This window comes from Solanum pennellii, chromosome 10 (genome assembly GCF_001406875.1).
Source record: "Solanum pennellii chromosome 10, SPENNV200".
Classification (NCBI taxonomy): domain Eukaryota; kingdom Viridiplantae; phylum Streptophyta; class Magnoliopsida; order Solanales; family Solanaceae; genus Solanum; species Solanum pennellii.
Window position 1 is genome coordinate 49,993,357 of NC_028646.1, and position 14,625 is coordinate 50,007,981.

General features: G+C 33.5%; 1 pseudogene; it reads right to left on the reverse strand.

Moving 5' to 3' along the window:
- Window positions 1–9,778: 9,778 nt before the first annotated feature.
- Window positions 9,779–10,307, reverse strand: LOC114074254 (annotated as a pseudogene).
- Window positions 10,308–14,625: the final 4,318 nt, after the last annotated feature.

The following is a 14,625-nucleotide window of genomic DNA, read 5'->3' on the forward strand; positions in this document are numbered from 1 at the left end:
TCACATGCATATATATATATATATATATATATATATATATATATATTGTGATCCACATACTTATTTTGTCTACTCTACGTGGCTAGATATTTGGATTGAATGTTTCTCACCTTATCTTCAACGTCCTTTACTAAGACAACCCCAAAGGTTTTACATCTCCTGATTCAAACCAACCTATCTTCGATCTAAATCCTCTCCCATATAACGCCTCAAATGGTGCTTTATAAATGCTGGAGTGATAACTACTATTATAGATGAACTCACTTTGGGTAGGAACTTATCCCAGTGCCCTATAAAGTCAATTACAAAATATCTCAACATGTCTTCCAACACTTGCATTGTCCTTTCTGATTGCCCATATGTTTGGGGATGGAAGGTTGACTAAAAGTGAGTTGTGTGTGCAATTTATCATGCAACTTCCTCCAAAACATAGAAGTGAAAATTGTACCATGATCAGAGATGATGGAAAGGGGTACGCTATGCATCCTCACTATCTCCTTTACATAAATTATAGCCAATTGTTCAGCGTTGTAATCCACTCATATTAGAATGAAATGGGATGAGTTAGTCAACCTATCAACTACAACCCAAATAGAATCATATTTACCGGATGTTTTGGGAAGACCAACAACAAAATCCATGGTTATCCTTTCCCACTTCCATTCCGGAATTGACATCTTTTGAAGTAGCCTCACAGGCCTTTTATGTTCATATTTCATTTGTTGACAATTGTTAAACTATTCCACAAACTTCTCGATGTTTTTTTATCATACCCGACCATCAATAAACTCTTTTAATATCTCTATATATCTTGTTCACACCTAGATGAACAGAATAGCGCGAGCCATGAGCCTTCACCAAAAGCCTTGGGATAAAATCATCAACTCTTCGAACACACATTCTACCCTTATAGTAGACCACACCATCTGCATCTAGAGTGGTTTCTTGAGACTTACCTATTTCAATCTTTGTTCTAAGCTAATCTAAATCTTAATCTTCAGATTGCTTGTCCTTGATTTCCTCCATGAACATGGACTTAGCTTCAATTCTAGCTAACAACCCACCTCTTTAGGAAATGCCCAACTGCACGAACTTAGACTCTAAGGTCTGACTTTCTCTGACCAAAAGTTTCTTGGTTCCACTCAAGTGAGATAAACTACCCACACTTTTTACATAAAGCGTCTGCCACATTATTTTCTTACCCAACTCTTTCAGAAAAGCCCAACTGCACGAATTGTCAAATCATAATATTTGATTAATTCCATCCATCTTCGCTTTCCCAAATTGATATCCTTTTGGGTGAGTACATTATGCAAACTACAATGATCAATAAATACCTGTTGGCAGACCTTATGGGAAAATACAACCGCAACCAACGCCAAATCATGAGTAGGATAATTTTCTCTTGTGCACCTTTAAATAACGTGAGGCATAAGCTATGAAATTCTTATCCTGCATTAGCACAACCCCGTATCTAGCATGTGGATGATTTCAATAAATAGTGAAGTCTTTATCCAAAACCGGTAATGCTAGAATGGGCGGGTGGTCAAAAGAGTCTTAAGCTTTTGTAAGCTCACCTAACATTTTGCAGTACATCCAAACAGTACCTCCTATTTGGTTAGATTAGTCAAGTGAGTAGCAACGTAGAAAAGTTTTTAACAAAACGACGATAATAACTACAAAGTCCCACAAAACTCCTAACTTCTGCCAACGAACTAGGTCGTACACAATTCTCAACGGCTTCAACCTTTTGGGGATCTACCCTTACCCCCTTATTTTTACACCAAATTCCCCAAAAATACAATCGACTTCAATAAAATTCACACTAGGAAAATTTTGCATATAACTTTTGCTGTCCAAGGATACCCAAAAAAGTATGAAGATGGTTAGCATGCTCTTCTTCACTTTTCGAATACACCATAATGTAATGATAAAGGATATGAAAAAAGAGTCAATAAAGAGCCAGAATAGTCCATTCATCAAACTCATGAAAGTTGCGGGCGCATTAGTCAATCCAAACGACATAACCAAAAATTAATAGTTCCTATAACGAGTCTTAAACGACACCTTAAATACATCTTCAAGCCTAATCTTCGATTTATGATATTTAGATATTTATCAATATTAGAGAAGACTGTTGAAACCTTCTAATTGGTCGAAAAGATCATCTATCCTAGGTAAGGGGTAGCTATTTTGAATAGTGACCTTATTCCATTGGATGTAATCTATGCGCATCGTCATGCTACCATTCTTCTTTGTAACAAATAAAACCAAGGGAACCCGTTGATGAAGCACTAGGACAAATAAAACCCTTATAAAGAAGATCTTTGATTTGAGCCTTAGGCACGCTTAACTCCGCCAGAGCCATGCGATATGGAGGATAAAAATGTGGCGCGTACCAGTCGCTAAGTCAATTCAAAAATCTATGTCTCTATCTGGAGGCAAACCGAGAAAATGATTTGGAAAAAAATCATTAAATTCGAACACCACCGAAATATAGCCTATGGATGGAACATAAATCTCAACATCCCTAACATGATCAAAATAAGCTAAACAACCTTACTCTACTAATTTGCTAGCCCAGATGGAGGATATTATCTTAGCTTGCTTAGGTTGTACATCCCTTCCCAGTCTAATATTTCCCTTCCCGGAATTTCTACAGTCACAAACTTAGTATTACAATTAACAATGGCATAATGGGGAGACAACCAAGTCGTTCCTAAGATTATGTTGAAGTTCGACATATCAAAAATCACAAAATCATCCCAAGTGTGAAATCCCATAAACAAAATAGGGCAAGAACGATACCCATGTGTGACTTTGACTGACTCGCCTACCGGGGTAGAAACACGTATATGTTCATCAAGAATATCTCATAACATCTCAAAATCAGGGTAAATCTCACATACACATAATAATACGTGTAACACGGACCAAATAATACATTAGCCATTCTGTCACGCACCTGTGTTCAATGCATCAGACACCTCTACATTGTTCTTGCCCGAAAAGGCATAACTTGGGGATCTACCGTTTCCTCCTGGTTGTGCATTACCTCTACGCCTGTGACTATTTGGTCTCCCTCCATGGAATCTCTGATATCCTCCTTATCATACATGTGGACGTCCCCTACCATTATTATCATTTCTCGCGAGTACAATTGCTCGAGAAGGTTGTCTTACAGACTCAAGCGGTTGTGGGCAGTTCCTCATCATATGTACAAGCTCCCCACAACTAAACAAGTGCGGGCAGCCAGATGATCCGCTGGCTTCCATATTACCAACACTCTGATCAATTGAAAAATTACTATAAGGAGTCCCCGAATAGTTACCGGTAGAGGCGTGCATAACTTTCTGAATTTTCTTGGCTGCGAGTTTAGGTGGACAAATCCTCTAGCATAGGAGCCCTGAAAATTTCCAAAATTCATGGCCCTCTTAGCCAACGCCATAGTTTGACCATCTTGATTCACCCTATCCACCTTCTTGACATAACTAGTCACTTCATAGAAGCTCCTTATTGCAGAAGTAATGAGAACATATAACAATTGTAGCTTAGAATCCAATCCTTTGATAAACAAAATGATGCTCTCCTCTTCAGTGGTAACCAATTGTGTATCATATATAGATAAAGCATGGAACTTGGCTTCATAAGAAACCACATACATACTAAACTGTTCTAATGTCATTTACTCATCCTTTTTGCGATCTTTCAAAGTCCTAGGCACATACTTCTCTAAAAACAAGGCATGAAATTTGGTAAAAGTAAGTGGAGGTAATGTAGATGCTCCACATTCCATATAATCTCTCACTTGCTTGGGCTCCCCTTGAGGTTGAAACAATACTAACTCAACCCCATGTTTGTGAACAATACCCAACTTATGTAACCTCTCATAACAATTAAATATGAATTCATAAGCATCCTCTACTTCAGAATAAAGAAATACCGGGGGCTTGACCTTCAAAAACATTGTCAACATAGCATGCTCATTACCGATCATCATAGAACCCTATAAAGGACGGAAGAAAGAATCATTACCTACCTCCTTAACATTCTTAGGCATAGTGTTAGCAACATAAGGATTTGCGGGAACTTGAGCAGGTGGAATCATCCCCAAACCATCCAACCGTTTCAAAAGTGACATGATCTATTGAGTTGACACCGGATCCATGGGAGAGATTCTTGTAGCTTCAACCTAAACTCCTTCCTCATTTTCAACCTCCTCAATATTCTCAAACTCAATTTCCTTTTCTATCTCTTCATTATATACCAAAGGGTTCTCATTCACCAGAATATAGTCGTTTGGCACCTCAATCAGAATAGGCGCCACTCTCCCACGACGTATTCCCTAGATCTTCCTCTAATTATACCTTGACAGAAACCTCTCTATGGGTTCTTCATTTGGAGAATTAGCAAGAGCTACGGGCCTAACGTTGTTATACCTAGTATTAACTATCTACGGATATAAGAGTAAATGAAGTTAGATACCAATTGGAATCAAGTCATAGAACGAAGGAGACGAGAAAATGGAGGTTTCCTAAAGTCTTATAGCCTCTCGATGACAAGTTAAGGCATCCCGGTAACATTTTGGGAGACTCAATTAGACTCATTTTCATACATCGAGATCAATGAACCGAGGATCTCATACAAAAATTTTCACGGCCCAGACCATTGTAATTGACACCCACACTAAAATTCAGTGGGAGACCCACTACTAGAAACCAACCAAAGTAATAAATCTAAAAACTAAGGCATTTAAGATAGCAAGCAAGTTAAATAACTAAGCTAAGTACCATTACTAATTGACAATCTAATAACTAACTAATAATGCGGAAGATAAACCTAGAATCTAAAAGTCAATGTACCAATACTAGAACAGAGAACCAAATCTAATAAGAATTCTAGTGAACAATCTAACTAAATTATGATCTTCTTATACTTCCGCGAAATTGAATATCGTGTACTTTACTCCTGTTAAATAACCTACTGACACCATTGTTTTATATATATAAGTTGGTGGATAAAATCATTTCATCCTTAGTGGATGTAATTCTTTAAACCTCTAGTGAGGGGAATAATTTTTTAAGGGAACATTGTGCATTCAGTGGACTCATTCTTTCCTTTTTATTACATTCTATTTTTACATATCCTGGTATGTTTTTCTACACTCACTAATTTATGGTTATGAAATTGATTGTTTCTTTTGAATACATGTTTTAAACTCTTATTTTATGTTTCAGCAAAGTTATTGTCTCCGGTTATATTGAGGATATACACATATAGTATGTGTATATTCATTGTGCAGAAAAAAATTATTGTACTTTGTTCCAACAATTCTCACTTAGAATCTATACCACTTAAATGTTTCTATATCTTACATAAAGTATTTGTATATATATTCTTATTTTCTTCTTTATTTTTTATTTAATTTTTATTAAAGAACCAAAATTTTTATGTTGTAAATAATTCATTCATTAGAGCTTCTTGAGTTATGTGATAATGACAAATAATAAAATTCATGTTGGAAAATCAATGCAATTATAATTTATAACCGCGCGAAGCGCAGTTAACTTACCTAGTTACTAGAAATGTGTAGAAGACTCCTCAAATGATTCAAATGGACTTTCCCAAAATATTCGAAAGAACTATTAAGAGTTAACTCTTAGCTATACCTTGAATGTGAATTATGAAATCAAAGTTATGATTGTGGTAGAAAATATATCTTTATGTTTAAGAGTGTTTTTAAATAGTTAGGCACGAGAAATGGTTCAAAAATATTGTCTGAGGAGTAAGTCCGCGACGCCGGAGATGGTTTAAAATGATTGCTCAAAATGATTTTTGAAACAACAGAGTCCGTGAAATGAAGAGAAAATTTATATACGGGAGGAATAGGTCCGCGACGTGGACTTGCTACATGTTCCTTGTCATGCTCTTTCTTCCTCGTTTACTAACTTCAATTCGCCTAAATTCGATTCATTTGCTCAATTTCTCTTTAGATATAGATACCCAATACATGTTCTCACGGATATAATAAAACACAACTCTAGAATTGACTCGATTTACTCAAAAAAGCCATTAATCTCATCCCAATTTAAGAATGAAAACAAATTCATGAATATAAAACAAGAACATCAATGATTAAACTTTTAGAATGAATTTAAAGATGAAAGTTTACATGATTGTCTCGTAGCTGAAAAAACCCTACACTATGGAAACATACATATATGAAGTAATCATCTTCTTGAAGAATTTAAGAAAAATCTTTAAAGATGAATTTAGCCTTAGCGTTTCTTGATTTTCGTGCGTATAGGATCTTTTGAGTGAATGAGAGGATTTAATTTGTAAAAACTGATTTTCCACACGTTCAGGGCAATTTATATGACATTATAAGGGTTATTAGGACATATATATCCCTAAAGTTTTAATTAAAATGAGTTGGGAGCCGAGCCATCGTGGAGCTGTTGCAAGGTTTGCGTGTCGTTATTAAATAACTCATCACTTTTTACTCATAGCTCGGAATTGAGCGAACTCGGCGGCGTTGGAAAGAGGACTCAAATTTCATGAACATAATATCTTATGGGGCTCCTAAATCTTTCTGTACTAACAATTATGGTTATTTGATGTTGACCCAAAATTTAAGAAAACTTAGGAATGACTTGAATGTTTTTCTCATTTGATCCCCTTGGAACTTCAAGTGTTATCTCTAATGACCTTACCACTCAAGAAATTTTAAATTCCTTGCAAAAATCTCACTCATTACGAAAGACAGTCAGAGTCTTAGCTCTAAAAATAATCCCGGGGTGTGACATTCATCATGAGAAATAGTTCCTTTTTTTAGCAAGTGTTGAGCACTTATCAAGGAGTTATCCATTCTTGTTTGTAACTTATAAGAGAAATCAATTAGTTGATAAAATAAAAAAAACACACTAGACTTGCTGAAAAACTCAGGAGGTGAATAACATATCAAACAATTTACTATAACCTTGTATTTGGTGACATACAATACTACGACATATGAAAATTGATGATTATTTTGTTCTCGAATTAAATTTGTTATATGTGGACACAAAGTTAAAGAAATTGAGTGTAAAATATAAAGTCAACCTTTTCTTTTTGGAAGATATAGATGAATCTTTTCCCATGCATGAGTAATTTGAAACATTACGGAGATCCCAATCAATATTTTACTTCATTAAAGTTAATCACACTTTACACAAGCCATCAACTTAATGATTTGGCCCTGGTGATTAAGTAATATGTTGCAGATATGATGGGAGAAGACAAGCTTTGGGTAAGCGTCTACAAGTGAGTTTGCGCGTGAAATAGGGTCCTTATATAGGTCATGTTAGGTCCTTATTTCCAAGCATTTGTTGTGAGTATATCAACTTCAGGAGAATAACCATAAAAACTCCCCTTTTGTGACATCTTTACATTTACTCAAAATCTCCATAGAATCTTCCTACTACATTTACTACAGTCACTAGCTAATAAAATAGTAAAATGGACACCATCATTTTGATGTTACTGTGTATATTCTGTCAGGTAAACCATGGAGAAATACAATGACTAGATCTAATGTATACACATGGTTACTAGAAATTATGTACAAAACAAATTATGTATTGCAAATCGAGGTTTGAAGATGATCGATGATATCACCAAATTCACATAATAAATTGCAGAAATGGTTGTATCAAAAGAAATATACAAACTGAGAAAGAATGTGCTTGCTCTCTGACCTTTCATGAACAATCGTACAAGATATTTTGGAGAAACTGTGATCAGACAGCTAGAGTTATCACAAGAACCTTCTATATTTGTTAAATACGAACAAAAGATGGGAGGACGCCAGATTTGTTTCTTTAATTGTTTCCTTCAACGATGAAGATGGTTTGTGTTCATTTCTACAAAAAGATCTAAGATATGATTCATAGGACTACTGTTGTTAGTTCAACTTATGCTGCGAAAAACTGCAGACTAAAAAAGCTAGCTTAGAGTTCCTTTCGGTTATGCCAAAATAAAAGACGTGAATGTATGTAACCTTATTCTTTTGCAAATGAAAAAGCTTTCGGTCAGACTGATTGAAAGAGTTTAGAACTTATATTATATTGTTATAAATTCAGTTTTGACTTAAGTTAATACATCACTGTTCAATTTAGAAATAATATTCCTCTACTCAAACCTGCCCCGGTACTTTGTACTGTTATTTGCTATATATATCTTATATATTGCACGCTATTCTACAAAATAAATCATCTTAAAAATTCCCATGTACGAGAAACTAGAAGTATTACGTAGATCCCAAACAATATTGATTCATTTAATTTAATCTATATGGAAAGCGACTCTCACCACATACAGCTCGCACGAAAACTCAAAAATCCATCCCAATCCTTTTCTTCCACCTCTCCTCTACATCAAATTAAAAATTAGCCTTGATTGAGGAATATGTTGCAGATATGATGGGAGATGGCAAGCTTGGGGTAATTATCCACAAGTGAGTTTGTGCATGAAATGAGATTCTTATTTAGGTCATGTTAGGTCCTTATTTCTAGGAAGTTTCTGTGATTATATGAATTTTGGTAGAATGACCATAAAAACTTTGCCATTTGTAACATCTTTACATTTACTCACAATCTCCATAGAATCTAGTTGCTGCATTTATTATAGTCAATAGCCTATAAAACAACAAAATGGACCCCGTTTCTTTGATGTTACATGAAGATGATCAATCACATCAGCAAATTAAAGTACAAATGCAAAAAAGGTTCTATCAAAAGAAATATCCAAACTAAGAAAGAATGTGCTTGATTTAAGACCTTTCAAGAATGATACTACAAGCTATTTTAGAGAACTCTTACCGAACAACATGAGTTATCACAAGCAACTTCTATATTTGTTATTACTAACAATAGATGGGAGGAAACCAAAATTTTCTTCTTCAATTGTTTCCTTCAACGATGAAGATGGTTTATGTTTATTTCTACACAAATATCTAAGATATGACTGATATGATTACTTTTGTTAGTTTAACTTATGTTGCGAAAAAGGGAAGACAAAAAGCGCAGGTTGAGAGTTTCCCTCGACCAAACATAAAAGGGATGCATAAATGGCTCACGAAGAGCTTTCTATGCTAAATGCAGGTAGTTGTTCAGAGGGTTATGCATTTCTCTTTAAAGGCCATTCCGAACAGTTAAGCAGCCAACAACTCATGTTTCGATTATGCAGAAAAAAGGAAACAAAGACTTGAAACGAATTCACTCTTATAAAATTGGTTGTCTTATCTTAATACATCTCTATTCAATTTAGAAATCAAACTCCTCTATTCAAACATGCCCTAATACTTTGTGTTATTGTTTTCTATAGATATCTTACATACTTAACTCCATTGTACCGAATCCCTCAACATAAATATTCATACCTCATGATTAAGGGTGTCCTTAATTAGGTAATGTTAGGTTCTTATTTCCAAGCATTTTCTGTAAGTGCATGAATTTATTTCTCACACTAATCACCTTTGTAATGAGGAGCATATATAAGAAAGGTTGACAAAGAACATCAAAACTATTAAACAAATAGATGAACTTAAAATAATTATATAATTATAGGGAATGAAACACAAGTACAAAAAGGTAATTGCGCAGACTAAATTGGGAACTTCAAGAATTCCAATTTCATAATAAGGTCTTCAGCTATTACAATAATACGAAAGAGTAATACAATACCAAAGACTATGATAGTATATGTTTTATTTTTGGTCCTAAATTATTGGACCATTCCACTAAAAGCCAACCTGAGAAAGCAATTTGAACACTAGAGTCGCAGATCTAGGATACCCATAAAGCCCTTCGTCACCCTCCCTCAATCTGCGACCCTTAAACAATTCGATGAACTAAAGACAAATCCTCATTGAACAACTTTCTGAACCAAATACTTCCACCTTCTTACTTTTTAGGGATATTTTCCTCAATTACATCCCATATGTAAATACAAACCTTGCGGCCATTCTTCAAACTTTTGGCCGCGTGCAAAGTCTAGTAACGAAGGATATACTCAAACATATCAAAAAAGGGAATCATCAGCATTCCTACAATGATCTCATCATGAGTAAGCTTTTTCTTGATCTGCCATGGGTTTTGCAGATCGATTCTTGGGGCAGGGTATAAGTCCCTTATCTCCAACAATTCACTAGCCACCTAATATGGATTGTTATTAATTTTACAAGTTTATTATTCAGCTTTTGAGGGAAAGAAATTGTAAAAAAAAAAAAGCATTTTTTTCATGCTAAGCAAAGGCCTCTTATCAAACATTGAAGAAGGTGGGGATGAAAAGAGAGAGGCACAACACCTTATAAAGACATAATTAGGTTTTCTAATCCATTTTGAGCGGGAATCATAAAAAATGTATTCTATTTTAAAATTTTAAACTTATTTCTTAAGGGACTTTCAGAGAAGAGTTGTAATATAGGATACATATGTCATTTGAATTTAAATTAGGGTAATAATTCCGAGATTGTTATTTTACCTAAAGTGTGGAAAAAAATAAGAGTTTAACTAGTATTCATTGACAGTGTAGAAATTCTTACACGGTATAGAAACTAGATGGGATAATATCCAACTTTTTGGTCCAAATTCTTGAATAATTTACACAATTCTCAATCAATCATTCCTTGCAAATAGAAGTACATAAAATCAGACAAATATTTGAGAAAATAATTTTGACCTCTTGACAAAAATACAAGCCTAATTTGTGAATCACAAACAATAAATAATAATTTCAAAATTACTATACCAATATAGCCCAATTTCATCACAAACACAAAATCCACAATCCTTGATCAATTTTTCGATTGATAGAGAATAATAATCATTACTCAACTTCCAAAAAAGTAGAATTTTTATCTTCATACTTCTTAATATCATTTTCTCTTTTATATCCCAAAATTCAAGAGAAACCCCATTTAAATTTACCAAACTTCTTCCTAGCTTCAAATTCTAAAATGGAAGAACATGTCGCCACCACAGGAATGAATTTCCTTTTAAATTTATTTATTTGCAAAACTAGCCTTCCTCTTTCATGGAAAGATGTGACTTTATGAAAAGTTGTGACTTTGATAAAGAGTTGCGTCTTTTATATGAAGTTGTGACATTTATGAAAAGTTGTGACATTAATAAAGAGTTGTGGCTTTTAAGAAAAATTTTGACTTTTATAAAAAGTTACGGCTTTAATGAAGAGTTGTGACTTTAATGAAGAGTTACGATTTTATAAAAGGTTGCCACTTTACCAAATAGTTATAACCTTTCTGATAAGGCACAATAAACAGTTATTCAAACTACCGTTTGTTGTCTATAAATAGAGGGATTTCCTCTTATTTTAAAACTACAAAAATTATGATTTTCTTCTTCTACTACGGAAAAATTAAATATTCGTGTACTATGCTCTTGTTGAGTGACTTACTTACATCATTGTTTTATAAGTTGATGAATAAAATTGTTTCATCCTGAGTGGATGTAATTCTTTAAACCTCTGTTGATGGAAATCATTTTTTAGGGGGATATTGTGCATTCAGTGGGCTCATATTTTTCTTTCTATTTCATTCTATTTTACATATTCTGGTATATTTTTTACACTCATTAATTTATGTTTATGATATTAATTGTTCCTTTTGAATACATGTTTTAAACTCTGTTTTTTATGTTTCTGGAGTGATATTGTCTCCGGTTATATTGAATATATACATGTATATTCATTAAGCGGAAATAAATTATTTTACTCAGTTCCAATAAATCTCACTTATAATCTGTGCACCTTAAATGTTTCTTTATATTACAAAAAGTCTTTGTATATATATATTATTATTTTCTTATTTATTTTTCATTTAATGTTTATTAAAGAATCAACGATTTATTATCTTCTGAATAATTAATTCATTAGAGGCTCTTGATTTATGCGGTAATGACAAATAATAAAATTCAAGTTGAAAGATTCCTCAAATGATTCAAATGGACTTTCCCAATATGTTCGAAGAGATTCTTATGACCTAACTCTTAGCTCTACCTTGAATGTGAATTATGAATTCAAGGTTACGATCAGTGGTAGAAAAAATATCTTGATATTTAGGAGTGTTTTTAAGATAATTAAGCATGACAAATGGTTGAAAAATATCGTATGGGGAGTAAGCGTGGGACATGGAGATGATTTAAAATGTTTGCTTGAAATAATTTTTTAAAAAGTCAAATCCGCGACGCGGAGAGAAAATTTACACATGGAAGAGAACAAACGCAACAATATGGAAGCTTACATACCAGAAGTAATAATCTTCGTGAAGAAATTCAACAAGGATCCTTAGAGATGAACTGAGCCTTAGCTTTTCTTGATTTTAGTGAGCATAGAATCTTTGGATTGACTGAGAGGGTTTGATTTCTAAAAACTGACTTTCTATACGTGCAGGGAAACTTTGTTGACCTTCTAAGGGTTTTTAGGACTAAAATACCCCTAAAAAATTAATTAAAACGAACTGTGAGCCGAGCCATCACGGAGCTGGTTTCAGGTTTGCGCGCCGTTAGTAAATCACTCATAACATTTTAATGAGAGCGCGGAATTGAACAAACTTGGTGGCGTTGGAAAGAAGATTAAAAATGTCTTTATTAAAATATCTTATGGGCTCCTAAATCTTTCTATACTAAAAGTTATGGTCATTTCATGTTGACCAAAAATTTAAGAAAACTTAGGAATGACTTGAATGCTTTTCTCTTTTTCTCTCCTTGGAAATTAAGGTGTTATCTCTAATGACCTTACCACTCTAGAAATTTTAAATTATTACCAAACTCTCACTACAAAGGACGGTTTGAGTGTTGGCTAAAAATTCTTTTCCTAGGATGTTACATTCATCACGACAAATCGTTCCCTCTTTTGGCAAGTATTCTAGGACTTACCAAGGAGTTATTCATTATTATTTGCAAATTACAAGAGAAATTAATTAGTAGAGAAAACTAGCGAAATAAACTTTGTAGAACTAGACTTGCTGAAAAAACAAGTGGTGAATAAGTATTAAAAATTTTACTGTAACCTAGTATCTTGTAACTAGAAAAGCTATGACATATGATGATTGATGATGATTTTATATTTGAATTAAATGTGTTATAAGTGGATACAAAGTTAGATAAATTGAGCGTACTATATCATCTCAACATTTTTTGTTTGGAAGACACGAAGGAATCTTTTCCCATTCACGAGGAGTTAGAAACATTATGGAGATCCCAAAATAGTATTGCTTCATTAAAGTCAATCACACTTTACAGAAGCCATTAACTTAAAGATTTAGCCCAAGTGATTAAGTAATATGATGCAGATATGATGGGAGTCGACAAGCTTGGGGTAAGCAGTACAAGTGAAGTTTTGCGTGGAATGGGGTCCTTTTTTAGGTCATGTTAGTCCTTATTTCCAAGCATTTGTTGTGAGTATATCCATTTAGCAAGAATAACCATTAAAACCTTGCATTTTGTGACATCTTTATAGTTACTCAAAATCTCCATAGAATCTTCTTGCTACATTTTTCTGCAGTCACTAGCCCATAAAATAGTAAAATGGACACCGTCTTTTCGATGTTAATATTCATATTATACTAGGTGAACCATGAAAAATTACAATGACTAGTTTGGAATTAATGCATTCACACCTTGATGTTAAGAATTTCAACATTATCACTTAGTTTCTCAAGAAGTCTTGTAGGATTCTCTAATACATGTATCTAGTAATTTGTGATACATGCATCTAGGTAATTTTGCAAAACTCTTTGTTTTCTATTTTGAGTAGTATAAATAGAGATATAGTTGATGATTGGAATCATCTCAAGTGGACTTAAGTAGCCTATATAAAACTTGACCATTCTCTAAAGATGTATTCTTCTTCAATATTTTCGACAAATTGGTATCAGAGCAAGTTTCCTTCTTAAGCTGGGGTTAGGTAAAGAATAAATATGGTATCCAAAAACAAATGCAAGTGTTTATTCTTCAATTGTTCTACTCCTTTTTTATGGAACTGATTTTTAAGACTCGAAGATAAGAATGAACACATTTGAAAGTTTTGGACTATTGTTCAAATGGCTTTGAAGAGCCAGACAATGATGGTGAACATAAATCAGCAGAGGTGAAAAATCTTGAGACTAAGTATCGTCAATATGCAGAAGCCTTGTGAAAATTCAAATGGGAGATTCAAGAGCATATTTTGCAAAAAAAATTGCTACTTTTGTTACAGCAAAAGAAGTTTAGGATTCTCTGGAATCTGAGGTGTATGTTGACGACAGTATAAATCTTCAAACTCTAAGAAAAGAATTTAAAATTTTGAAGATGATAGAATCAGAAAAAAATGAATATTTCACAAGAGTAATGAATATTATTAATGAAATGATTAATCATGGTGATACAATTTCCGACCAACAAGTTGTGGAAAAGATTCTATTAGTGTAACAGAAAAATATGAGTACATTGTTACAATCACTGAGGAGACAAAAGATCTTTCAAAGCTTTCCATTTAAGAGCTAGTTATTTTATAATATTAAATTCCACATGAGGTGTTGGCTATTTTACTAGTAAGAAATATATATATATATATATATATATATATATA